The 26965-nt window shown below is 42.0% G+C and overlaps 1 protein-coding gene across 1 annotated transcript in view; it reads right to left on the minus strand.

Moving 5' to 3' along the window:
- Positions 1 to 4450: 4450 nt before the first annotated feature.
- LOC310766652 (uncharacterized protein) overlaps positions 4451 to 26965 on the minus strand; it is a 139275-nt gene continuing 116760 nt past the window's right edge. The window contains exon 3 of the transcript XR_014550293.1: positions 4451 to 5153. The gene's annotated coding sequence lies outside the window, so the exon portion shown is untranslated. The remainder of the gene's footprint in view (positions 5154 to 26965) is intronic.

Consider the following 26965-nt stretch of genomic DNA (forward strand, 5'->3'; position numbering starts at 1 on the left):
CTATGTGGAACTGTTGATCTTGCTAAAACCAATTGCTGGGTTTGACTGACTAGGGCATAAGCCCATTAACTTTTTTCTGTCGATAATCATTTTATTGTCTTTAAAGGGCAGTTAGAGCATGTTCTTGGCAACACGTCTGCCAACATCCAGGTATGGAGGGCAGTGGAGAGAAAGGAATAAGAATAGCCTAGCAAAGGAGATCCATGTGAGTCAACCCAGCAGTGCCACTTGGTTTTGAACAGAATTTTAACCTTCTGTGTCTCCATGACTGGCACTTCAGTTCCTTTTCAAGTTGCCTATCAGGTTTTTACAAAAGACAGCATTCAAAAGGTCAAGGATCAGCTCCCAAAGGAGCAGGGGAGGGGGAGAAAAAGAGATTGTCAAAGGTTTGTTTTATCCTCATTTTATTTCCTTCAACACATACACATAATGCTCATCTCAAATCAATGGCACAACAAGCTACATGAGTGTGGCCAAACTGTGTCGGAAAGAAAGAAAGCCCCTTTGGGTATCTGTCAAAGGTAGATAAAATCTATTTCTGGATATAACTCCATGCCAGTTGGAATGTTTGAACTTTGTGTTCATTGGTTAATGCTGAGTGTTCTTATACCAGTGGCAAATGCCTATATATAAAGCATCCACTTCTGTTATCTCTTACTCCTTTTATTCCAGTAACTGGCATGCTGCAGGAGCATGTCCTTCAAATTTCACCTCTGTGAGGACATCATTCCTGCCAGAAACCCACCTCCCAAATAGCCTTGCAGTGAGAGCCATCTATGAAATCAGCCAGAGAACCTGAAGTACTTGCAACATGGTGAGGTGTCTGGCAACAAAGTAGTTACATGGGAAGGGTCTACCTTACTCCCAGTAGGTGTGGTTGGTTGGTGGGAAAGGAAAGAGAAAAGGGTGTGCAAATCCCCTACCCACCACAAATCCTGCAGTTAGCAGTGGATATACTGGTAAAGAAGGATCAGACACATATATCACCTATCCTGAGCTGTTTCCTACTCCCACCAGTAACCATACCAGTTAAGCTCAACTAGCTATACATGGACATGATTCAAAGGACCAGCATGGTTATTATTGTTCAGGAACACAAACACCCCAGTCAAGTAGAAGGCAAAGGGGCAGCTTATAGCCAACCTCCAGATTTCCCATGGGGTCAGGTTAAGCAAGAATGTCACTAGGATGCTTCACAGACATGGCTACAAAACAATGTGTGCTCTTGCCTTGAATGGGACTATCCTTTCCTCACAGTCACCCTGGCATAATATACACATGCACTGAAAGAGTGTATCACTCTTCATCCTCCTGAATGGCGAATGCATATGAGTAAGCAGCACTAATCAATAGCCTCTTCATTGCAGTTCTTTCTCAGTGTCTGGCAGTAGATGTTCCCAGGTCAACCCTTAGCTGTACAGCCACATGTGGAGCAAGTCATGTGAGTGCTGATGTCATGTGCTCAAGTGAGCATGCATAGAATTTTGCATCTCACATGGCAGTTGCATGTCACATAGCTTGCAAAAAGTCAGTCAAAAATCCACACTTGCAGCAGCCGCACCCTTGGCTTAAAAGATATACAGTGTGGTAAAAAGGACAGCACAATCATATTCCAAAGTATCTGCTACACACTGGGGGTTTTCACAGTATTTTTGGTGTATAAATGTGTGCAGTGGGGCTTTCCCCCAATGTTTTGGTGCTGCAGCTTCCCATAGGCAACCCTATCTTTCTTTCTTTCTTGGCTAGCTCACCAAGACCTGCAATAATAACCATTTGTCACCTATTATATGACCCATAGATATTCTTCCTGTTTAATAAGTTCTCTGCTTATTTTGGCCTCCCCACTTCTTGCATGATGCTATCTTGGCTTTATTTTTTAAGCAACTGGCAGATCCAGAATGGCAAGCGAGATCTTCTTTGGGATGTGGTAGCAGGAACCCGAAAGTTTAGAAAGCATTCCATATTTGGCAACCAGATACAGGCCTGCAATGGAGAATACAAAGATGGTGAAAGGCTCCTGAATTAAGTTTTGGCAGTTGGAGTCAGTGCCAGGGATGCCAGGAACCTTGTCCTTGAGAGCCTAGTGTGGGTTTTGCTTCACTGTTACTGCAGGTTTGGTCCAGCAAGCAACTGTGACAAAGTAACTGTCATAGCTCTGTCCCCAAGCCACCGACTGATTCCTCAAACTAACTCAACCATGGAGGCAGCCTCCATGAGGGATGTCTCAGTCCATTCCTTAGCAAACCTCAGCTTGTGCATAAATGAAATACTGAGCAGGTCTGTCTCTCTCTCTTTGGCCATGATGGATAGCTGTATTTTGATAGATACTGGTTATCTTTAGAGTACAGTGGTGCCTCTGGTTATGAACTTAATTCGTTCCGGAGGTCTGTTCTTAACCTGAAAGAGTTCTCAACTTGAGGTACCACTCTAGCTAATGGGGCCTCCCGCTGCTGCTACTGCACAATTCCTGTTCTCATTCTGAGGTAAAGTTCTTAACCCGAGGTTCTACTTCTGGGTTAGCGGAGTCTGTAACCCGAAGTGTTTGTAACCCGAGGTGTTTGTAACCCGAGTTACCACTGTACAACAGGTGTAAATTGAAAGTGACTCTTGGAATCAGGACAATCACAGCCAAGTAGAATACATATCAAAAAGCCAAACCAAGATGACTTGTGCTTTATTCTAGAGAGATTTGAGAATCACATTTCCAGTATACATTTCAGCATATCTAGTGTGCATTCCCAGGTGTGACAGCCTCCCCAAAATTTCTTTTCAATTCCTTTTGACATCAGATGACTTCAGAGCATGAGTACAGTTACATAATCTAATTATCTCGATATTAATTTATTACTGTCATTTATGTGGAATGTTAATTATTACTCAAATGGATAACCATGTGGCTGTCACAACTTTTAAGAACTAATTTCAATTTGAACTTGACATCAATATAAACATGACAATAGCATTTTGCCATTACATATTGCCATCATGTACTTTCCTTTTCTCATGGGAGCTGACAGAATATGATTCATAATGATAGCTTTAATATACATCCGTGCATAACAATAAGGATTTATAATAATATTAACATACATAATGCCATCTGTATTGGATTTGTCAACATTAATAACCAAGATTCTTCCCTTTATGCGGCATACATTTTCGTGTGTCTATAATTGTCTTCATTAATACACATTTATTATTACTATGAAGCTCATGTGCCAAACCCCCTTTATTATGCAAATGAGGCTGCAGCACACACTCAAAGGCAGTGGCTCTCAATACATCACTTTTATCTTTTAATAAGTCTTATAAAAGGCAAGTCGGTTAAAAACTCAGCCCTATTAATTAAATTTGGTTTTGCACTGCTGAACTAAAAATGATCCCGGTGTAAGGCTTCCACAGAGCCATTGGTTATATATCCCTCTGATTTATCTGTATAATATCTCTCGGCAAAAACCATACTGAAAGAATATCAGTCTCTGCCGGCAAGTAATGAAACGAAGGAAATGCACATCTAAAGATGGAACCCTCATCTGTCTGCCCCATCTATTTTGACATCCGGTCACAAGTCAGCATTTTGACGTGGTTGAAAAGGCACTTGCAGATGATGTGCAGGAGTTAGAGGGCATGTGGCAGATTTCACTCTTTACTGAGAATTTCCACAAACTTAGCTTAACAGGTTTTCTATTTTTAAAAATCCAGCTTCTTTTATTTATTTACAGTGCAGTCGTTTAAAACAAGAGCAAAGAGAAAAATGTCGCTGACATCTGTGAAAAAGCTCCAGAGCAATAAAGGTGTCGACTTGTGATGATGAGATCTAAACCAATGGCAACGTCGCTCCACAGGGAGGTCTTCATAGGCTCTACATCTTCCATTGACCTGAATCATCAAAGACCTTATCCTTTTTACATCAGAGTTCAGGCTTCCAGACTGTGCTCCTTTTAAAAAAACAAGAAAGAAAAATCAGCTGAACAAATTAGGAAAACAATCCTGTCAAGCTGAAAACACAAATGCCAGAGGACTACTGCAGGCCTTGTGCAATTGTGAAGACAAATACGATTATCCCTGCACTTAACACTCTAGGCTATTGCAAACAGGGCAGCTTCTCATGTTTCCTTTCTTCAGGACATGGGTCGCCAATGTGGTGTCCATCAGATGTTGTGGACTATGACTCCCATTGACCCTAGCCAACATGGCCAATGGCCTGCAATGATGGCACCTGTAGTCCAAACCACTTGGACGGCACCATGATAGCTATTCATACCCTAGAAAAGGTGATTTCTACAGTGAATTAGTCCCTTGTCTGAATGCAAATAGTTTGCCAATAGCAGGGGGAGAAACAAGGGTCACACTAGAGATTGCATCACTTAAAGAAGCATTACTTTGAAGTAAGGAACCTGGAGCAGAAATCCTACTCCTTGCCCTTTCTTGGCAAATGGTTTGCCAAAAGACGAGCAAAATTGGAGGTTGTGCTCCAGGCTGCCTCTTTTTAAAATGGTACTTGCCAGTTTAAATGTGGTGGACATTTTTCTCAATGATTGTGCCTGTCCTGACACATCACTGAAATGAAGGCTCTTTGCAGAGGGCAATACTTTTGTGAAACAGGACCCCATCCCTTTTATTTTGACTCAGGACTTGTTACTTATTAGTCAGGAAATACAGCCTAGATGTTTGGGAGGCAGCTCCTTAAAAACATCAACTCAACGTTGAAAGCACCTACCTAAGACAGGGTAGTGATGCTATTTGCTTTTTGAATTGCTTTCTTTAAAGTGGCAGTTGTCACTAGGGGTGTGCATCAAATTTGTACCAATCTCAAACTGAAGAGGGCTTGTCTGAACTCATAAGAACATCTGAAGAGTGCTGCTGGATTGGCCCAATGACTTAACTAGTCCAGCATCCTGTTCTCACAGTGACCAACCAGATGCCTGTGGCAAACCCATAAGCAGTACCTGAGCACGAGAGCGCTCTGTCGTCCTGTAGCTTTGAGTGACTGGCATTTAGAAGTGATGTTGCCTCTGACTGAGGAGGCAGAGCATAGCCATTGTGGCTAGTAGCCACTGATAGCCCTCTGCTCCTTTATCTCAGGTGAAATCTCTCTGAAGTGCCCTGATTTGAAGTGGATACATCTGAAATGGTTGGGGAAGGCAACATGTCTGCAAAAAAAAAGAAAGAAAAAGATTTATTCCCAAGCTTGGCATACAAGGAAAATGTCTGGGTGGGGAGAAGAAGGGGTAAAAGCTCTTTTGTGACTGGTAGGACTCCTCCTCAGTTACACTTCCAAGAAACAACTGTTTAGACTTGGGTCTCATCCCAAGGTAAAGGGACATGGTCTAAACCACCGAGCCTCTTAGGCTTGCCAGTCGTAAGGTTGGCAGTTCGAATCCGTGCAATAGGGTGAGCTCCCGTTGCTTTGTCCCAGCTCCTGCCAACCTAGCAGTTCCAAAGCATACCAATGTGAGTAAATAGGTAAGGCTGTGGCAGGAAGGTAAACAGTGTTTCCATGTGCTCTGGCACTCGCCATGCTGTTTCATGCATCAGAAGTGGTTTAGTCATGTTGGCTACATGACCCCGAAAAGACCCCTTGGTCAAATTTAACCACTACGGGGTCCTTTACCTTTACCTTTTACCTCATCCCAACATCTCCCACAGTGACACCCAATGACACCCAATTTGCTTACAGGATACATTTACCTTTCCGCATCCTTCCCCAGCACAGTCCTCTACACACCAGAGTTTTTGCCTGCATAGTTTCCTGTTGCATTTAAAGTGCTTGTTTGATTTTCCCTCTGAAATCCCTTCCTTGCTTGCTTTATCATCAATTTATATTTGCTCCGTGCAAGCTAATGCTCCATTTATTTTCTCATTTGAGCAACACTTCCGCTTTTTTAAAAAAGGAAATCTTCTCACCTTTTATGGATTCCTTGACACTGCTATTTAAACACACTGGCATTTTCTAAGGCTTCCTCATCCGCTTACTGACCTGTAGCATACATTTTATCTGAACCTCTATTATAGAGGTTTTTAAATAACCTCCATGCTTCCTGAAGAGATTTGGCCTCCTTCAACTTCCTTAAGTCCCCACAGAGAGTATAATGTGTTAAACGAACTCAGTCAGCTTTGGGAAAATATACAAACAGGAAAATAAAGTTGATAACCAGCACTAAAAATGGTTAAACCATCTACCCCACCATTGCCAATGTAATAACTAACATTTCAAGTAACGTTTAACTCAGAGGTAGTTAACCCACCACAGCCTGCAGGCTGGATTTGCCCCTCCCAAATGATGATTCATGGGTTTCCTGGTTCCCACCCTTAGACACTGGCTCAGGTAATCCTCAAAGTTTTCTTAATGAAATCAGCACATTATTTCTGCATCAGCTCAGACTACTGGTTAAATGTTTAAAAGGTACCATGACAAAGTCTAGGATATATGGCTAGTCATAAGAAAAGACATTTTTCCAACATCTGACATGCCTCTCCTGCTCTGTTTTTACAGAAATGCGGGTTATGATTCCCAGCAACCGGTATAAGAGGCTTAATGCCTCTGGCAGTGGATGCTTGCAGCAAAGGAAGTGTGGAATTCTGTTAACACAGGCTGGAGAATGACCAGCGTATAAAGTGTAAACCTGGCCACATTCCCAGCTCTATTAAGTTTCAAGTACACATGGAAGTACATTTAAAGCGCCATTACCAAAGCAGATTCTTAGGTGATTTGGCTCCGTTAACAACAGATTTCATATTACGCATATGTTCAGAAGGTGTGATGGGGAGAATAGCAGGGATGCTATCTCAGAATGAAGAAGAAGAGCCACATATTTGGGTGATTAAAACAAGAAGGGATTGAGAGGAACTACAAAAGAATTTGCAAGCTGTGTGTATGGGTATTACAATGGTAAATGCAATGCAATGTAAGCTAGTGTAAAGTGATGTGCAATCACACACACGCACGCATGCGTGCACACACACACGCATAGGCTCATGGGGTGTGAAGTAAAAACGATTGACTAGGAATGAAATCTTGAGGTCGTAATGAACAGCTTGTAAAGATGTCGACTCAGTGTACTGCAGCTGTGAAGAAGGCAAATGCCATCCTAGGGATCATTAGGAATGGAACTGAAAATAAAAGTGCCAATATCATAATGCAAATCTGTGGTGTGAGCACACTTGGAATACTGTGAACAGTTCTGGTCACCTTAAATAAATTTTAAAAAGCTACTGCAGAAAAGGTTCACAAAAGAGCATCCAAAATGATCAAGGGAGTGGAGAAACTCTAGAAAGACGAAAGGTTACAACATTAGAGCCTTTTTAGTTTAGAAGAGAAAGCATGCAAGAAAAAAAGGAAGTACTTCTTCACTAAGTGAAGCAACAGAATTAATTGCAACAAGATGGAGCATTTGCCAGTGTAGATGGTGAGTTAGACAAGTTCATGGAGGATAAAGTTATTAGTGACTACTAGTCCTCATAATGGCTTTATATTACTTCTAGGATCAGTGGTGGTATGCCTCTGAATAGCAGTGCCAGGGGAGCATAAGTAGACAGGACGCAGTTGCAATCACGTCCTGTTTGTGGGCATCCCAGAAACATCTGTTTGGCCACTGTGTGAACAGGATACTGGACTAAATGGCCCTTTGGTCTGATGCAGGAGGGCTCCTCCTTTGTTCTTAAGTGCTGTTCCCCCCCCCCCCCACGATAACACATGGTGGGATCTATTGGGGGATGTGGATGGACTGTACCACCAGGGATGAACGCACGCTAACCGACACCCGGGGAGGCGCAAACCGCCAGCTGTGCATGCGTTGCGTCGCTACATACGGCGCATGCATGGCGTCATTACATAGGATGCATGTGTGATGTCGCTACGTACAGCGCATGTGTGCGACACCACACATGCATTGTATGTAGTGGTTTGCCGCCGCCCCAGCATTGTACGGACGGTTGTGGGATCCTCTGCTCACAGCTGCAGTGGCAGCAGAGGGATCCTTCACTTGTGGCTGTAGCGGTGATGGGGGGATCTCACCACAGTCCGTACGGTGCTCGGCCGGTGCTGGCGGCAAACCACTATGTACAGCGCATGCGTGCCACACTGTGCATGCTTTGTGCTTAGTGGTTTGCCGCTGGTGCCGCTCGAACGCCATACAGAGGGTGGCGGGATCCTCTGATCGCAGCTGCAGCCACGAACGGAGGATCCTCCACTTGCAGCTGCGGCAGCACGATGGCTGCTCACGCCGCTGTGCCTCGGGGCAGCGGGGCGAGCACCCTGTGGGGTGCCTTCTTGTCACCCCTCCAGACATGGCACCTGGGGTGCACCGTCCCCTGCCCCCCTTGTGATGCCACTGTGTAACACACAGCCCATAAAAGGTCAGGGCTGCACTAAGACAGACAGAGAGTGAGTCAGGGGCAGAAAGAGTAGTGCCACCAGTTAATGCAGATAAAATATAAAGAATGGCTAGCTAAAGTGTCCCTGGGTACCTCCAGGCAGGGGTCAGCAAACTTTTTCAGCAGGGGGCCGGTCCTCTGTCCCTCAGACCTTGTGAGGGGCCGGACTATATTTTGTTGGGGGAAATGAACAAATTCCTATGCCCCACAAATAACCCAGAGATGCATTTTAAATAAAAGCACACATTCTACTCATATAAATACATGCTGATTCCCGGACCATCCGCGGGCCGGATTTAGAAGGCGATTGGACTGGCTCCGGCTCCCGGGCCTTAGTTTGCCTACCCATCTTCCTGGGTTATCCTACGTGATAGGTGTTATCAGCATTGTCAGTGGCTGACATTGAGGGTTATGGTATGTACACATGTTGATAGAGAATAGATGTTGTATGTCCCCTACAAAGAGAAAAACTCATCTGTGTTGTTGACTGCATCAGGTTACAAGGCTGGAGTAGAGTTTCCCTAGCTTCAATGGGAAGCTATTCAAAGCAATCAAGATTCTTAACTTGGGGTGGGAGGAGAAATACGGTTTCATTTTCTTAATCATTTGGAGTTAGATTCGTAAGTTCTAACTTGCAGAAGAGCTCAAAATGTTTCCATTAATACCACAAAGCCAAAATGTTAAATGTATGATTTATGTGAGGTAATTATGAATGACTAGAGGGGGAATTCTACACATGAGACAGCTTTACCTCAAAGAGGTGTTTCTGTCTTCAGATCAACCATTTTACTATGAGCAGGACCTCTGTAATTGAGCCTGAATATTATTGTAGACTTCAGTAACATTTCAAGGACCTTATTTCGAAGTGAACAGTGTGCAGATTGCAGCTCAAATGCTGTGCAAGATGGGAGTTAACCTGGGAGAAGCCACTTGAATTGCTAATGGTCTGTTTTTAGAATAAAATATATGGAACTATATTTAAAGAACTTGTGGAGCAACTACTGCCAAGAAACAGGCTCCATCTATGGTTGTGGATAGTGAGGGAAATAGCATAGAAAAAAATGTTTGCAGTTAATGTATCTGAATATTTAAAAGATTAAACCAAAGTTAAGATGCATGCAACCAGTTTTTGTTTTTGTTCTGCCGTGTGTTTGAAAATGGGTCAGATCCTGCCAGTTTGGGTCTCTCATGTCTCTAAATACATGAGGAGCTATTGGAATAAAGCTTCAAAACATATGTGTTTTGATCATGCTATATTCGGAGAATCAAAAACAGTATCACAAAATGTGCAGATTTATGGTGCTAATGTGAAGCCTATAAATTGAAGGGTTCTCTAGTTTGAGAAATCCAGATGCTCTGATTGCCTTGCCTGCAAGAAGAATAGTTAGCAAAGGGAAGGTTTGGAGAACTTAATGAATGTCTAGAAACTGGAAAATCCTTTTGTCCCGAAAGCATTTGTAAATAACCACAGAGCATATGTCTCCCCTCTATAACATGCGGAATGTAGTCACCAACATAATCTGGAATCATGAGAGCTGTAAGGCTACCAGGGACATTCAACCAAGGAGCTCCCATTTTATCTTCATGGAATCCCTCTGAGGTAGGTTAAGTGACTTGTCAAAGCCCACTCAGATTCATGGCATAAAGTGAAAAAATATTTTTTCTCCTTCTCTCTTTACACTAGAACTTGTGGACTTCCGATGAAAATTCAGAACAGACATGAAAGGTACTTATTTGCAAAGTGCAGAATTAAACTATGAAGTTCGCTCCTCAAAATGTAGGGATGGCCACTGACTTGGAGGGCTTTGAAAGAAGAATGGACAAATTCGTGGAGGATAAGCCTGCTAACCCTGATGGTTATGCTCTTATCTCCAGAGGTTGCATGCTTCTCAATAACAGTTGCTGAAAACCACAGGGAGAGCACCTGCTTACATGCTTCTCATAAGCATCTGGTTGGCCACTAGGAGAACCAGGACACTGGACTAGATGCATCTTCAACCTGGGCTCTTCTTATGTTCTTATGGTGGGCATGGATTTCAACCCAGGTCTTTCAGGTCCAAGTAGGATAGCCATGTGCCAAGTAGGATGGTCAAGGGCTGTCAGAGGACAGTCATCTGTCTGAAGATGTCAATTATTTGAAAGGCTCTCCATCCATGTGTGGTTTAAAGATAAAGCGCCATAAGAATGGAGACCAGGGTCTCCTTTAAAATTGTCCATCCACAGTTAGCACCTGAACAGCAGGCAGAGCAGACATAGGTCACCCGATCATAGTCTTCCCCACTATGGTGAGATTTATTTTAAAGGTAATGGTAAAGGTACTCCTGACCATTAGGTCCAGTCGCAGACGACTCTGGGGTTGCGGTGCTCATCTCGCTTTACTGGCCGAGGGAGCCGGCGTACAGCTTCCGGGTCATGTGGCCAGCATGACTAAGCCGCTTCTGGCGAACCTGAGCAGCACAGGGAAATGCCGTTTACCTTCCCGCTGGAACGGTACCTATTTATCTACTTGTACTTTGTGCTTTCGAACTGCTAGGTTGGCAAGAGCAGGGACCGAACAATGGGAGCTCACCCCGTCGCAGGGATTAGAATCGCCGACCTTCTGATCGGCAAGCCCTAGGCTCCGTGGTTTAACCCACAGCGCCACCCACTTCCCTGTAAAGGGAGCCCTGACTGTTAGGTCCAGTCGCGAACGACTCTGGGGTTGCGGTGCTTGCCCGTTCATAGTCTTCCCCACTATTGTGAGATTTCTTGTACAGTATTGCTATTTAAATAAATCTCACAATTCTTTCTTAATTTGCATCTATAGATATAAATTAGCACACACAAATCTGTGTCCTTTTTTGTTCTTTGTTTAAAAAATAGTGATGTGTAACTGGCCACTCTAGGTTCCAGTTGAATATTTTGTGCAGTATGTCACACTGCCTTTTAAACTGTCCTGATCTCTCCCTTGTTATCTGATTTTCAACGCAGAAGCCACTGCCTGTTATTACATATTTCACAGAGACATAATTTCAAGGCACACTTGATAAGAATCACTTCCTTACAAGGCTTCCCTGAACTCTTGGGCATAGGTTTTATCGCCCCTGACTTATGCAATTGCAGTTTAAATTATAGCCTTAAACTGAAAGGGCAAAATATTAATAAATATAATTCTGCTGCTGAATAAAAAAGTGTTGAAGCACCAATTTATACACAGAAAAGGGGGGGATTTGAGAATAGTGAATAAATAACTGGGATGACATTTAATTCTTAAATCACACCATTGTGAATAACACGATTGAAGGAGTATCCTGATCTGAATGGGAAAGGGGCCTCTGCTGCTCATTCTCAGATTTTCTTTACATTCGACATATTTCTAAATGGCAGCCCTTATATGCTACAGAGCTAACAGAGAGCTGGGATTTGGTTTACAGCTATCAAAATAAAATTTCAAAGGTCTCCATATCCAATCTCCTCTGCAACGATTCCCATACCGCAAATAAAACCACAGCCTTGGCTGCTTTTGTCAGACTAAAATATATGAAGAAGCTTCTTTCTCACTTGGTAGTAATGGGCTAGCCACTTTCTCTCAGCAAAACCTACTCTAGAGGGTTGTTGTGAGAATTAAATACATGTGTGTATGCACTTTTGGGAGGAAAGGTGTGATAGCATAAATATCTACAACACAGATGTTTCCAAGCATTGTTTTCAAAAACCACCTGCACAAGATTGACAGAGTACCAAACAGATGCAGTTCGGGGGGGGGGGGAGAGCCAGCATGTATGATCCTTTCCCATTTCCCCATACGTTCATATGCAAAAATCTTGAATGTCTACAGAGGGCTGCAAAGCAAATGGTTGAGTCAAATATACAAGAAACAGGTAGAATCTAGGTAACAGCCAATAGTATATTCTCTGTAGCAGTGGTTCCCAAATGTTTCTTCCTATGGAAGAAAATTGCTGTATGAGTCTTAATCGTACTTTTACACATGCACCGTGGACCATCTAAATAAAGCTTGTGGGAATTTGGGAACTTCTTCTCTATATGTGCTTCTTAGACCAGAGAGAGATGATAATATAGGTCATCTGGCTACCTCAGCATATTCAATTTACATTTTGCTGATGAAACTTCTAACTAGCATGGGCCAGGATTTCTTCCATTGCTTACTTCAGTCTCCAGAACAATATCCTGTTTTTGACCAAAAATATATATGGACAGACAGACAGAGAGACAGACAGAGAGACAGACAGAGAGACAGAAGGAAAGACATATAATGTATGAATGAATCCTGTTTTTAGGAACCAAAGTTTGAGAAATTATCAAATATCTAAACTAAAAGGCTTTTGGCAGTTAACTGAATTCAAATTTCAAATTTATGAGAATTTTTTTTCTTTCATAAAGATCTGAGAGCATCATGCAATTTACATTCCCAAAGAGGTACTTCAAAAGGACTTCATCATCCTTCATTGGGAGAAAAGTATTTTAAGTTAGCATTACTTTTTTGTTCAAGTAGCAGGAGCTTTTAGTTATTTTCTTTAAAAGGTGTTGGAAGATGTACAAAGAAAGGAAAGGAAGAATGTGCATGTGTAGAATATATAAATGAATGCCATGCTGCCCCTATGTTCAGGCAGAAAGGAATCTGGCCATTGTGGTGGGGTAGGAAACGGGAAGCGATATAAGAAGGCATCTTTCTCCATTCTGCCCTGGATTTCCAGCATCAGCACTGTTCCCATTCCACTGCAGTTCATCTTCTGTCAAAAACCATGCCATTCATTTTATAACTGCAGAGAAATTATGTAACTTATGGAATTTACTTAACTAATTACATAAAATACCTTGCCGTTACAATATTCCACCTCATTCATTGCAGCACAATGCAACAAGTGGAAAAATAACAACAGTGAACGCTGATTGTATTTGCTGGATTGATTTCATTTCTGGACATGGGATGAATAAGTGGAAATTGGAAATTTCCACTCCACTTTCTTGTTTTGTTGGAATTCTCCAACATCCCTAGGTGGGGCACAGTGCTTGCATCAACTGGTTTATTCTCTTTGATGGTTCTATCTGACAAATTCTGCATAATTTATTGTGGGTGATGAATTGCCAGTGATTTTTCAGTGGTAGGATTTCTTAAGAGACTTGGGGGGGGGGGGTATCCTTGGTGGCAGCAACGATAGTAAGTCTTTATTTTCATTTTTAAAAAACAATATTTTTTACTTCTGCCTCTAGTGATGGCGCTTCTGGACAGCTGCCAGCTGTGACCTGTCATTTTTCTGAGACTGTCCCAGACATAGTGTCATTCCAGGCCATTCTCCCCGCCCAATAGAAATGCACTGAAGAAGCTTAACTGGATACCCATAATGCCATTTGTAACACATTAAACCAGTCCAAAAATGGCTTATTTTTCAAATTAAGAGATGCATAGTTGGAGCAGACATATATTACAAAGGACAATTTGTGCTTTTTCCCCAAATCCCATTCAGTTATATTTCCAGGGGAGATGGTCTTTATCTGATAGCCAGTATGGTGCATTTCTTAACTTAAATGTATCATTTTTGAGATGATTCATTTATTTCAACTGTGGTCTTGCCCATGTTATCCCAAGTGCTCAGCCGAGGGTTAGTGTAAATATTTGTGATCTTCCACTCCTAGTGCGAAAATAGTATTTTATGTTGTTGATAAGTGGTGTCATGAAGCAGCAAGATTGAGAATGTTTTATCATCAGATTCTCTCTCTCTCTCTCTCTCTCTCTCTCTCACACACACACACACACACACACACACAGACACAGAGCGCACAGTGATGGACTATCAACATGATACAATATTAAACTAAGCTAGTTGTAGTTATACCACACAAGTAATCGGATGCGCATTACACTGTTGAGAGGGTGTTTTGTGCTTTCAATAGAGAATATGATGTGCAAAGAAGCCTATTACCATAATAATCAATAAATTTGCAAAGCACAACACTGAATTGAATCTACATTGTGAAAACCACACTGCTGCTTTTGCTGGTAACTTTCCCAGCCCTGCAATGCCAGCATGCAAGGAGGCAGAAATATCCGTGGAAATAAAATGATGGTTTGGCACATCCCTAGCTCAACCTCAACAAGCTGAGAGCTAGAAACAATAAAGTTGTAGCTTAATTTCACCCTCTCTGAGTTTGTCCAAACAAGACAGGCTGGGGGAAAAGCTTCCTCTCAGGATTTTGTGAATTTCCACAGAAGGCATTTTCACAACTGTGGAGCAGCCACAAAGATAGTGTCTCTCTATATATGTCCTTGCAGTATGATCTAAACATATGCTGCCTCCAAGCTATCCCTGACTCCACCCTTTTAATATATATTTTTTAATCCTGTCTTTATGAAGACAAATCTTTCATGACTACAAAGAGTTTTTGCCTGAATGAAAAGTATTGATTGAAAACTGACTTTTGGATTTAGCCCAAAGCTTTTAACCACAATAACATCTCTAGCAATATTGTTCCATTTCATTTCATACAGCCATTGCATTACGTTTACAAATCCAGCCATTTCTCCCAGGAGATTTCTCTTAGCTTTAATATGCTTGACCAGTCAGCTTTTGCAAAGCCCGGCTCATTTCTTGACGGGCTACATGACCTCTTGCCATGCCTGCTAAGGAGCAAAGTCATGCGGGGTCTAATTGCTATGCTCTGAAAGGATGCATCTACTCAGAAATCATATTTATTTAATTCATGACATCACAGAACATAATAAATTATGAATTTAAGAAAGATCATTATTCAGTGTGCGAATGCTTGTCTGTTTTGATAGCAAATTAATCCTGAAGCTTCTAAGAAAGGAAGAAAAAAAAATATTTCAAGCTGCATGCAGCAACATCATTAGGAACAGAAGAGAGAGAGAGAGAAAATGCTCCAGCTGTTTTCAAATGGTTGATCCTGCGCAGCACATTGTTCTCTTTTGCATGGGTTTTGAAATTGACTAAATTGTAGGATGCCAAGCCCAACACCTAGACCTAGTCGAACTTTCATCTGCTGTAGGTAGAAGTATTTTTGACCACCCTAGCAAGAAAGCAGATTGCTGATTCACTATGCTGCAACCATTCAGAAAAGACTATTTCCCAAATGAATAGCAATACATTATGGTTCCTATTATCACGCAGTGCTATTTTTCTAGAAAAAGAGGTGCCGGAACTCACAATGAACGCCTCCCTTGTTCTCTCATAATGACGACAGTGCCCACCCGAGAGGTGCCAGAACTTTGTTCTGGAGAGTTCTGGCTGCTTCTTACACCTTTCTTTTTGTGCTTTTAATTGTGGAGGTTGTTTTCCACAGTAAGGGAAGTTTAGCTGTGTGTGTAACGAATATCTTCTGGCACATCATTCCAGAATCAAATCTTTCTAGGGTTTCTACAACCACATCGATCATTCAATAACTGCAACGGAAAAATGATGAGGGATTTTGTAGCCATTTTTATTTATGCTGTGTTACCTTTGGCTAGTGACTTAGTCTTAGTTCCTCCCACCCTTGCTGGAATATATGTAAAAGGTAAAGAGATCCCTGACCATTAGGTCCAGTCATGGCTGACTCTGGGGTTGTGGCGCTCATCTCGCTTTACTGGCCAAGGGAGCCGGCGTACAGCTTCTGGGTCATGTGGCCAACATGACTAAGCCGCTTCTGGCAAACCAGAGCAGCACACGGAAATGCTGTTTACCTTCTCGCCAGAGCGGTACCTATTTATCTACTTGCACTTTGACGTGCTTTCACACTTCTAGGTGGCCTGGAGCTGGTACCGAGCAATGGGAGCTCACCCCGTCGTGGGGATTCGAACTGCCGACCTTCTGATCGGCAAGTCCTAGGCTCTGTGGTTTAACTCACAGCGCCACCCGCGTCCCTTGTACATGCCTGTAATTTGCTGTTTTACTTCTTGTTGCTCTGAGCTTTCATCTGTTAATACCCCAAACCTTGTGCATGTTGCATATTAAAACACCAGAAAGTAAAACTTAATTAGTACAAGAAAAGCATTTCCTTCATGAGTTTTACACCTTTTAAGGGCAAATGTAATGTGAATATACATCTGGAAAAGGAAAGGACAGAAGGACATTAGATCAGAACTTCTTTACCACCCTCACAATTATCCTTCTGCACAAGTTGCCTTTCCTATTGTAAAGTAGGTGTGGATAACCTTTGACCCTCCAGATGTTGTTGAACTACAACTCACATCAGCCCCAGCAAGCATGGTCAATGGCCAGGTATGATAAGAGTTGTAGTTCAGCAACATCTGGAGGGCTAATGCTTCCCCACATCTGTTCCAAGGAATCTTTTATCAGAATGAATTTTTAAGCACACACACAATTTTTACACCCATACCAGTGTATGTAGCACAATATACTGACCTACATCCATTTTCTATTACTGAGGAATGATCAGGAGCTCACCAAGTTAGTGGCTAAATATCTCTATTTGGTTTTTTGTCATCAAAATACAATGCAGACGTCTGATCTCCCTGGAGACCAAGAGATGTGACGATAGACTACTCTGCCTCCTTTCTTTTAGCAAATGTTTTGTGCCACTGGGGAAGTGGTAATTCTGTATTGATTTGTTTTGGATGTTTGTATGTGATGCCAACAAAAGGTTTGATGATGAGGAGGATATACTGACCTAATGTACTATGCATCCAAATATTTACATATGATCCAGAAAGAAATAACAGGTGGCTGGCTATAGGTGCATCCTATAATATAAGATCATTCAGTTCATGCAATAGAGGGCTTTGATATGATGCTTATTAGGATTTCACAACACATTTTTTCAAAAATAAGATTTAAATTCAAAGATAATTTAGAATTCTTTTGAGAGCAGGTTTCAGTAATGAGTTACAATGTTAGATGTTTTCTCAGGTTCTCAAAACCGACTCATTTCAACCTTCGGCAATTTTTTAAAATAAAAAATAGAACGAAACAGTTCCTAGCTGTAATAGAAATAACACCAGATTTGTTAGCATTTACACTTCGGTTTCTGATTGTATCTTTGGCAGCATTAAATTATGATATAAAACCATGAATGTGAATTGAGGAGCATCAAAAGCACAGAAAAAAATTAGAGCGGAGTATTCTGACATATAACCAGCTTAAGTGGATTATTAATTAGCAATTCAAAGCTACTGAAGCGGAAGGAAAATCCCTAGCAACAAGAGGTCAACATCCTTCAATAGAAGTTTAACCTGGTGACAAGAGATCTGAACATCTCTTTTTGAATGATGTCCATTGCTTGTATTTGTTTGGGAATATAATCCTTTTACATTAGGCATTTCTCATTCTTCTGACTGTTTGCTTTTCATAGATGCTGTGATCGGAAAGTGAAAAGAGAAGCTGATTTGGAGGTATCAAAATAGAGAATCTAAGTCTCTTGAGTTAACACAATAAAACGGAAGCCATAGTTTGTCTGTTTATTAGATTGCATTTGCCACAGAGACATTCTGATCAAAGTGGCTCACAGAAAATAAACAAAATAATAGCACAATGGCCACAATATGTAGTAAGAATTATAATACCACTGCAATATAATATTGACAATTGGACAGTTAATGATTGATTAAAAGTTTGGGCATAAATCATAATGGGTTTATTAACAAAGGCCATTACCACACTGTCAATTAACCTATTATGTTTTAAACATAAACATAATGACAGTAAAATTACAATGTCCAGTACCAACAGTGTCAATGGTATGGGCTGTATCCAGCCAGTTGTGGATTTTGGGGTCTCAAATTTCAGTGGTGCTCAGTGTGATGCAAACATTTGCATCTCTCACACCACTCTAAAGAAGAATTGTGGCCTCTTCTGTGGCACCCCTGAGGCTTCACACCCAGTGCAACCAAACTGCTTGCGCTCCCCTAAATCCACCTCGTATCTAGCTAAACAATTTTGCTAGCACAATGACTTTTTAGCTATGTGGTGTAGCTTCCCTGCCACTGAAACACCTCTAAATCTGTCCCAGGGATTTCCCCAACCTTCCACTGCAGATTTAGGGGAGCACAGGGCCATGCAGGGAGAAGTTGTGGAAGTTACAAGTTGCTGCGCTGGCCTGACTGTTTAGGTAGATACTACCCGCTATCCACATTGAGCCATTCGTTCAACTGTTCATTTCAAAAGACCTAACAATAAGATGCCTAGCCCAAATCAACTCATAGCAAAAGAGGAGATATCTAGTAAAATTGAATTACCCTAAGCAGCAGCCTTCAACCACACAAGGACAAGCATCTATGGTAGAGCGGAACTGCCTTCCTGATACTTGCATTGCTGCAGCTTACCTAAGCTGGGCTGGGGAGGGGCATCAGTGAGGTCAGTGCTGAATGGGCAAACCAGCAGGGGAATTCCTTTCTTGCTTCAATGTGTATGCCTGTCCCTGACTATGGTGTGGCACTACCCATCCCAGTGTAGAGAGGATTGCCTTGTAGACCTGCCCCACACTACTGTGAAGAATACTAGATCCCTACACACACACAATCAAAATGTCCAACTAAATGTCCCATTCTGGTTTTTGGAACTTGGGGAAAGATTGAGATTGCTGATACAGCTCCCAGCTCTTTTACAAGCTGGTCTCTACATGCACAAAAGATCGGAGTCAGTGGTGTGCAGTGAAATTTTTCATATGGGAACAGTTACGACCAGAAGCCCTAGCTTGTGAGGGTGATTAGGGGTGGGCGACAGTGTATGTGTGACTTCGCAACATCCTGACATCACATGTGTGAGCATTGCGCCTCCCTCCCTAAGCTGGACAGAAGCTTCTGGGATTTGGGGAAGGAGGTGCCAGGACTCTGACAGCATGCTGGAACCCTCCTACCTCCTTCTGAAAGCTGGGAGGGCTTTGGGAAGGTGGTGGGAGGGCTCTTGGACCTGTCGGAGCATCACACCTCCATCCCTAAGCTGGGCAGAAGCTTCCCGGGGTTTGGGACAGAAGCACCAGGGGAACATTTAGGGGACTAGCCTAGTCCGCCTGGTCCACTGACTGCATGCCACTTGTTTGAGTTTGCTTTGGAGAAATTTTGGACTTATATTGATATGCTGTTAAATTTGAAAAAAAAAAGCTTTCTATTTTATTTAAATATGTATTTAATTCCGTTCCTCTTTACCCAACCCATGTAGTGCATTCTGTGGGAGCAAGATCTGAATTCCTTTCTGTGCTGCGCTGGACTCAACTTCTAGCTGCATACCTGCTTACAATGAGAAGGTTTTAAATAAGGTCTTTTTTGAAGACTTTTTATATAATATGCCACACAGTATGCCTGAAATTCATCCTTTCATTCTTAAATTTATACATTTATACAATTCTCAGGACTTGGACATTTATACAAAATCGATACATTATGCATGGAGAACCACTCTCATCTCTGCAGTCAACTTGGGAGACATGGAATGAATCAGCCACAGCCTTTAGTGGGGAAATTCACTTGCGCTCTCTGACTCACACAGCCCAGGCCTTTGTGTGTGCAGCTCTTATCCTCTGTAGTTAAATTAGGGTGAAGGGTGGGATGGGGGCAGACAGTAGGAACTCCAGCACTAGGATATGAATCAGTGAGGGTCAAAAGAATGCTGCAAAGTCATTGCTTCTTTTCAGAGGATTTATCGCAGGAAGCAACGGAAACACATCCGAACTGTTATTTCATGACATGAAATGTAGCACCTAATGATGCTTGCAGCAGCAGTTTATTTTGAGCAGCCCGGGTGTTGGTACATGTCTCTGTCTGTCTGGTTTATTTAGAGAATGGACACAAAAGCATAGGGTAGGTTAGTGAGAGGGAAAGGGCAGGAAGAGACAAAAGCAAAGGCAATGACACACAGCAAAGGATTTGTGTGTGTATGTGTGTTTTGGCATCTGTTTTCAGAGCCACGGCACTGGGTTCCTCTAATGGGGAAAAGCCATAGGCAGGCAGGCAGGAAGGAAGCAAAGCAGACAATCCTTTTGAAAAGAGAGCCATGACAACAGCAAGTGAGGCATGTGGTGGTGGAAGAGTCATTGCGCATTGTTGTATGATGCAGCAGACCCAAGGGAGGAGAGAGCAGCAGCAGGTCTTTCAAACTGGTGGTCCACTAAGCCAAGCTCAGTCCATCAGTCATCCATGGTAGGCTGACACCATGGATTGCCTGCTTGTTTATTCAGTCCAATTGAGCAGGTGGAAAAAAAGAGCACATTTGTATTAGGAAGCCTAACTTGCATACCCGGTAGGCTGTGCTTGGCTTGCCGAGTCATCAGTTGTGCAGGTCCCCTGGGCTTCCCCCTGTCTAGAAATGTCAGCAGTTTTCACATGTCCGCATTGTGATACTTTGTTGAATTGTGAACCACCTTGGTTCTCCATATCTACCTCATTTGCCTCCTCCAGTTGCTTGTGTAGTCGAAGTAACTCAGGATAGACCATGAAAGAGTTTATAAATCCCATATATGGTGATCAACGGTAGTAAGGGAACAGTAATTTGTCGACATGCATGACAGTCATGTGGCTTGAGACTGCTTTATACTGTCAGGCCACTCTGCAGATTGATTGATTATTACATGTATATGAAATCGCTCCTCCAAGGAGCTCAAGGTGGTGTACACGCTTCTCCCCCTCCAGTTTATCCACACAGCAATCCTGTGAGATAGGATAGGTGAGAGATAGTGACTGGCTCGAGGTCACCCAAGTGGGCTGCATGACTGAGTTAGGATTAGAAAACTGGTCTTTCAGTTCCTAGTCTAAACCTCTAACCAGGATGGCCATGTTGCACCCTTGTTTTCAGAGGCAGTAAGTCTCTGATCACCAGTTACTAAAATAAGAATAAGAATGTCTAGCTCGGTGTGTCTGTTTGCCACCAAACCTCACTTTCTTTGACTCCCTAAGCGGGTCAAAATGCCTGCGGGTCAAAATGTCCCAAGTTATTTTGGCTCCTTAGAAAGGGCAAGGCAAGCAGGAATTCAAGTCTGAGTGAAGATTAACTTCACTCAGCACCACCGGCTTCATTGTAATGCTGTACTCCAAAGAACAGGCATTATAAAAAAAGTTATGTTAGATAACATTCAGAGTTCAGACATGCTAGATAAGAGAAGAGACAGAGGATTCATCAAAATGGGACACCATTATTCCCCAACACAGACACCAGCGTTTGAACACTGCACTTTCCTTACCGCTTTAGAAAGCAAAAAAGTTAAAACCGATATATCAGCCCTGAGACATTGCAAGTAAAACATTACCATTTATCATATTTAGGGTGGTGGGTTGCTGCTGCTCTTTGTGTGTGTGTGTGTAAGAGAGAGAGAGAGAGAGAGAGAGAGAGAGAGAGAGAGAGAGAGAGAGAGATTACTCCTCTTTAATTGAGGTTTCAAAGGAAGCCTGCAGATTGCTGTTTAATATGGAACCCCAGTTATTTCCCAAACAATTGGTTATCAGAGATAGCCTGGACAATGATCTCTTTAAAGTCATTGAGAAATGACATGCAGTTATTGAAGCAGTCAAACACGTGGATTACTGATTGATGAAATAAACTGATGCCACTGTCTAGCAAGGGAGATTCTGTACTTGGAAAGCAACAATTTACTCCTTAGCAGATGATGATGCAAAAGTGTTCCCCAAACTACACCATGATGCTAGGAGTATTCATGACCAGAGTGGGGAGAATTAGGATCACACCCACTAGCTGTTGGGTGATAATGCCGAGGCCAGTGCCTTCCCCCCAATGCAGTGTCACCCAGGATTCATCACTAGGGTCTCCCATCACACTGATGTGACCCATATCCAAGGACATGAGCACACGACTAGCAGAAGCTCAGCCTTGAGGAGTAACATCTAAGTCTAATTTATTGTGCACAAAATCAAAGATAGCAGAACAAAGAAAACATGGCTTCTCTCTCTGTCTTTCTTCCTCGGAGAGAGAACTGCAAAAAACAATAGCTATAGAGAGCGGAAACAACGTATCTCCCTTTCTGCTCACAAGACTCCAATAATCAGGGCTGGAATGTAAACAGACATGTGACATGTAACAATCCCACACATCTGCGGCATGGAAGGAATTGAATTCTCAACACTAGCCACACTTCCTGCACAGTGATATGTTTGGTGCCTACACCCACAAACCCAATAGCTGTGTAACTGACATCTGAGGGAAGGGGGCAGGCAATGAATACATGCACACAGGGCCCCCAAATTGTGAACAGGGATCCTGGACCACAGCTTAGGATTCTAAAACCTAACTCACTACAGTTAACAACTGCAATTTTAATTAGCATTGTATGACAAATATTGCCCTAATGCAAATACTCTCATATTCACAAGTGAAATTCCCATTTCACAGCCAAATCATGTTGTCTCATTGGAAAGCCTACTATTCTTGTTCTTACACTGGCCAAATCAAATGTTGATTTTAAAAAAAGTGGAGCAAAAGAGGAAACATCAGGATAAAAAGGTGTTCCATAGGGAACATAGGAATCATTGCTCCATCTACTTCAGCAGATGTATTTGTCCACAAGACTTCATTATTGTCTACATAGACTGGCAGCAGCTTCTCCATGTCATCCTAGCCTGAGATGCAAGAGATTGTACCTGGGACATTCTGCATATGAAGCTCTTCCCCCTGTGTAAGCAGAGGTGCATGTTATAAAAATGGTAAATCAACTCTATTTATTCAGATTCAAGAATGTTATGTGTGAATATTTCAAGTGAAACTTTCACTTTTAATCATTAATCCTCACCCACCAGATCACAGAAAATGAATCAGAACAAAGATAGTAGCATCCAGATGTTTAGTAGACAAAACATAGTGCCGAGTGTCATCAGCATATGAATGATACTTCATTCTGAAATTATGATCACTCCCAGTGGTTTTGTGTAGATTTTAAATGTGGATTTAAATGTGCATCTGGTCATCTAGTTAGAGCTTTGTAGATATATTATTTAAAATTTATTAGCAATCAAAACCAGGATGATCTCTGAGTAGGGATGCATAAAATTTTTCGTTGTCATTTTCATATTCTCTCAGTTTCTCATTTTTCTAATCTTAAATTCAGTTTTCTGCATTCCTACACCATTTTGTGATTTTTAAAAAACGTCTGCATGAAAATTCATCAGTGCAAATTTCTCCTAATACACACATTTTCAAATGCAATTTTGCTTAACATAAAAAAAAACAATTTTCCCCAATATAATGTATTTTTGTATTTTGTGCATTATTTTCACTAATATATGCATTGACATTAACTTAGTACAGTGGTACCTCTGGTTACAGACGCTTCAGGTTACAGACTCTGCTAAGCCAGGCATAGAACCTCGGGTTAAGAACTTTGTTTCAGGATGAGAACAGAAATCATGCTCCAGCAGCAGCAGCGGGAGGCCCTATTAGCTAAACTGGTACCTCAGGTAAAGAATAGTTTCAGGTTAAGAACAGACCTCTGGAACGAATTAAGTTCTTAACCCGAGGTACCACTGTACATGAATTGTTGTATGCATCACTTGGATGGAGAACTGACCTGCAAAATTTGTGAAGTGTGAATTTTGACGGGTGGCATTTGGTTCACAGTGTTTCAGAAAGTGAGAATTAGGTAAATTTTCCTTTAAATGTGAACTTAGTAAAATTTCTTCTCCATCCCTATTTCTGACCTACTACTGTTGAAGCACAGCTAAAACTTGAAGTTTGTGAAAAAATATTTCAGTATCTACATTTCACGTGACATACATCTGATGTCTGTCTCTGTATTTGTTTGTAAATGAAGAGATTTGCTGCACTCAGAAATGCCATGGAAATCAAGATGACATATCTCGCCACAAGAAGGATCAGACAAAACAGTATCTATGTTAGAAACTCAGGATCCTCCTAGCTGGAGACAGTGTGCAAAGAATTTTGCTGGATTTTGAGATAAGATGCTGAACTGTCTTTCTGGGGATTTGAAGAAAAAAAAGAAAGATATCTGAAATGGAGCAAAGATGATAAGGAAGTCTCAGAGGGAAAATAAATCAAGGTATTTTTACAGCATCGCTTTTTCAGATGAGGATAATTGTTCTTTGAAGAAGCATAGCATCCCAAGTGGATTCTGTTTATTGTTTGGATCTGTAGTTAGCCAGTGACTGCTCTGGTTCACATGACACTGTCCACACCATTCCAGCAAAAGGAGCAGAAGCTTGAAGCTGCCTTTAAGACACCACCAACAAAATGATCTTCCCAGTAGCTGCACATCCCTGCAGTGAGGAAACAGTGTGGAGCCATACTGGGAGGAGGCTGATCAAGGGGAAGGAGGACGGAGGAGTAAACTTCTAGAATAAAATCATGCATCCTCTTACTGGTAGAAGGATTTGGACATGTCATTCCACAGGGGACAATGGTGGCTTGCAAGAGACAAGAGAGATGAGATCTGGTGGCTCTCCCCATCCACGTCGAAACAAACTGAAGTGTAAAGTTTCCCCTCTCAGAAATTTTGTTTCTAAATTAGATTTTCTCAAATTATACATTGCATCCCACTTCTAAAAAAGGCCCAAACCAATTTACAGCCAAAGCGAAGAATACAATAATAAAACCACAAGCATCATTAAAAGCAGATTTAACAGTACCATATCAATGGTGATGCTCACATGCCCAGGAAATCCAAAATGTCTTTGCCTGGTGCTGAAACAATGACAAGGTTGTGACTATTTATGTATTTGCTAACTTTACTGTCTGACATTTTTACACACCATATATCAGCCTTTGCCAGCCTAGTGCTCTTCAGATGTTTGAGGGCAGGTTGGGGGCTGGTGAAATTTGAAGCCGAAAACATTGGCAAATGCTGGCATGGGTGATTGGGTTACTAAAGTGAAAGCCATGACAAGATGCCTTAATAAAATGGAAGGCAAAATCAGCTTCTTAAAAGTAGTGAAGCTGAGGAGAGGGTTTTATACAGCACATTTTTAAAGAAGCAGCTAATGACATATTCCAGATTTCACTCCAGCACTCTCAGGAACTGCCAGAAAAAATCTCTCTACTTTCCCCACCTCCTCCCACCTTTCACCTCATCACACTTAGAAGTGATTGCTGGAAGTCTGACACACATCCAAGATTCAGTGCTGAAACATTCCTGAACTATTTTACCTCCCCTTAAAGAACTGCTACAAGCAACAACGCCTAAAAAATTAAGGAACCAATAAAGAATTATCATTATGTTGTAGAAAACAGTTCTATGCTATAAAAGTTAACCACCATCATACATAGATGCTTCTCACTTATACTCGATGGTATCTGTTTAAATTCCACCATCTATATTTAAACTGAGAAATGGCAACACTGAATAAAGATCTGCATGACAGCTTTTAATCAGCCCCCCCAAAAAACCCCGAGTGTTTGTCTTCCAGAAAAAAAAACTCAGTAAACTTTTTTTAAAGCCCTTTCTTTTTTAAAAAAACAAGGTTTTTAGTATTTTAGAAAGCAAGGAAAGAAACTCATATAGATAGCTTAATTTCTGAAACAAGAGATTCTGGGCCTCAAACCAGCTTGGAAGCCAGGCTTCTTAATCCTGGAAGGAAAATGGCTGTAGGTTAAGTAGTGATGAGACAGACAAATTTTGTATATGGCCGCAGGTACAAGAGAAATCCAATACTGTTCTGCTGGTTCTACAGCTCAATATTGGTTTCTTCATACTGGTTCTGGGCAAAATTGAAATTAAGGAGAACAGCTAATTCCCCCATTGTTCCAGCCATGTGCTTATTCTGGCCATATAAAGGTAGCTGCAAGCTCCATTATAATTTTTGTTGTAATCTTCTGCCCTAAAGTAGAAAAATCATAGCAAATAAGATAACTCTCCTGGTGGTGAGGATCATCCTATCAACTTCACATGCCTGCAAATTTCTATAGAAGTGACAAGAATTGAATTAAAAGCAGGTGCCCACATAAATTAATATTGGACTATTCAGGTATCCCCAGATAAAAAGAGGTGTGCCCTTGTCTGTTCACAAGATCCTTCTTCTCATTAAAAGGATCATGCCACAGTGGCCAACTAGATACATATATCACATAACTAGGAGTGTGCATTGGCTCTGCCTCTAGCCCCCCTTCCATCTAATGATCCTTGCTCTCTTTCTCTGTATGTGTGCTTATATATAGATATATAGATTTACAGATATTTCTTTGATAGTGTCTGTATAGTTTTGTCATAAAGGTAAAGTTGGCCCCGTCAGGGCCAGTCGTGACCGACTCTAGGGTTGCGCGCTCATCTCGCTCAAGAGGCCGGGAACCGGCGCTGTCCGAAGACACTTCCGGGTCACGTGGCCAGCGTGATGAAGCTGCATCTGGTGAGCCAGCACCAGAGCCGCACACGGAAACGCTGTTTACCTTCCCGCTAGAAAGCGGTCCCTATTTATCTACTTGCACTTAAGGGTGCTTTCGAACTGCTAGGTGGGCAGGAGCTGGGACCGAACGACGGGAGCGCACCCCGCCGGGGGGATTCGAACCGCCGACCTTTCAATCAGCAAGTCCTAGGCTCTGTGGTTTAACCCACAGCGCCACCTGCGTCCCCCAGTTTTGTCATGGCCTTTGGCTAGTTCAATAAAGCTTATCTACCACTACTCTGTGTGTGTGTGACAGAGAGAGGGTGAGAGAGGATAAGTTCTCACCATCCCAGGGAGAAGAGGATG

The sequence above is a fragment of the Podarcis filfolensis genome, assembly GCF_964270895.1.
Source record: "Podarcis filfolensis genome assembly, chromosome: 7".
Taxonomy (NCBI): Eukaryota; Metazoa; Chordata; class Lepidosauria; order Squamata; family Lacertidae; genus Podarcis; species Podarcis filfolensis.